Consider the following 1,806-nt stretch of genomic DNA (forward strand, 5'->3'; position numbering starts at 1 on the left):
CCCAGGTGTGCCCTTTCAGGATCCTGGTCTCCTCTGATTGGTCAGTGTCCGGGCAGGGGGTCATTAGTCATTGCAGTTGGTCCTGGCACGCCCACCTGGTTTGCTGCTTTTCTGGGTCTAGAGTTGAAATACAACTGAGGCCTGGATGTCATCTCTGGGGAGCTGACCTGAGTCTGGAGGTAAATTGCTCTGCCATTTTGTTCCACTGTCTCGGTTTTCCTGTTCCACGTGCTGAGGAATTTTCCTAGTTTCTTACTGGCCTGCCTCAGTATCAAAGGAGACACCAGAACACTCGTTATCTTGTTCCCCACATACTGTTTCTATCTGTGATAAATGTCGATTATTAAGCATCTTGTACCCACCAATGTAAAAAGAAGATGTATCTCTTTGTTTCACTTTTTGTCCAGTCCCAGAGATTTCCTGCTTGGCTTTTTCCTGCCCTTTTATCCTACCACCAGTCAATTTCATGTAACACTCCCTCTTCCTTATGTCTCCTCCTTTGATTCTAAATGTATAAAATAAGCTGCAAAATTGCCGTTCTCTGAGGCATTGGCTCAACCCATTGAGAGTTTGCTTCTAGCAGTCATCATCAGTTTGGCTCAAAGAAACTCGTAAAAATTCTCTACAAGTTTGGAAATGTCTTAGGTCCACACCATTAGCTTCAGTGTCCTTATGTGTAAATTGGGAATAATAGTACCTGTCTCAAGAGTATTATAAGGGACATATGAGAGGATACACACAGAGCACTTAGTATTGTGTCTACTCCAAACTGTGAATGGTGAAGTGATTGCCTTAGGTGACTCCTCTGGCCTGCTGTTACTCAGCTAGTTTTGACCTACAAAAAAGGCCATTTCACATGTTTCAGCCTAACAGTAAGGATGGCGGAGGGTTAGTACCAACATGAGAGTCCCTGTTTATAACACTGTTTGGTTTTTACAACAACAGTTCTCAATTCTCTGACGCCAACTGGGTTTCCCACAATTCATTTAAGTTCTGACACTACTCAGAGTTAGCACAGACCTGACAGGTTAAGGGCTCAGTCCTACCAGATGCCCCCCATTTGAAACACCAGTTGCCAGCAAGGACCCTAGGCTGCCCACACATCTGCTCAGCTGACCGCAACTTGGGGGCTCCCACAACCCCTTCCTCAGCTTTGATGATTGACTAGAACAACTCAGAACACAGGTAAACACTAAACTTACAGTTTCTTATAAAAGATACAAATGACCAACCACATAAAGAGGTACACAGGACATGAGGGGACAATCGGAGATGGCAGCCAGCTTCCGTGCCCTCTCCAGTCACACCACTTCCCAGCATCTCAATGGGTTCAACAACCTGGAGGGTCTCCAAATCTCAAAGTTGAAGAGCTTTTATGGAAGATTAGTTGTGTAGGCATGATGGAGTAAATCACTGACCACAGGAGACTGAGCTCAACCTCCAGCCTTCCTTTCTGCTCTGGAGGTTGGGAAGGGGGTAGCTGAATATTTCAAATCCTCTAAAAGTGGCCAGCCCTCCCTCAAAACTGAGTGCCCACCAGTGTTGCCTCATTAGCATAAACTCAGGTATGGTGGAAACAGTCTCATTACAAACACCAAAGACACTTCCATCACTCCAGAAATTCTGAGGGTTTGAGGAGCTTTGTGCCAGCTCCTATATATATATTATTATACCACAAATACCTACTGTGTTGCAGCCAGTTTTTTGTATATTCGAGGACAAGGATCCTTATTCATCTAGTGGTCCTAGGCCTCAAACCTAACATAAAGTTAAGCACACAATAGGTGCTCAATAAATGTTGACCTG

Source organism: Sturnira hondurensis, unplaced genomic scaffold (genome assembly GCF_014824575.4).
Source record: "Sturnira hondurensis isolate 20B ecotype Veracruz unplaced genomic scaffold, ASM1482457v3 Scaffold0025406, whole genome shotgun sequence".
NCBI classification, from domain to species: Eukaryota; Metazoa; Chordata; class Mammalia; order Chiroptera; family Phyllostomidae; genus Sturnira; species Sturnira hondurensis.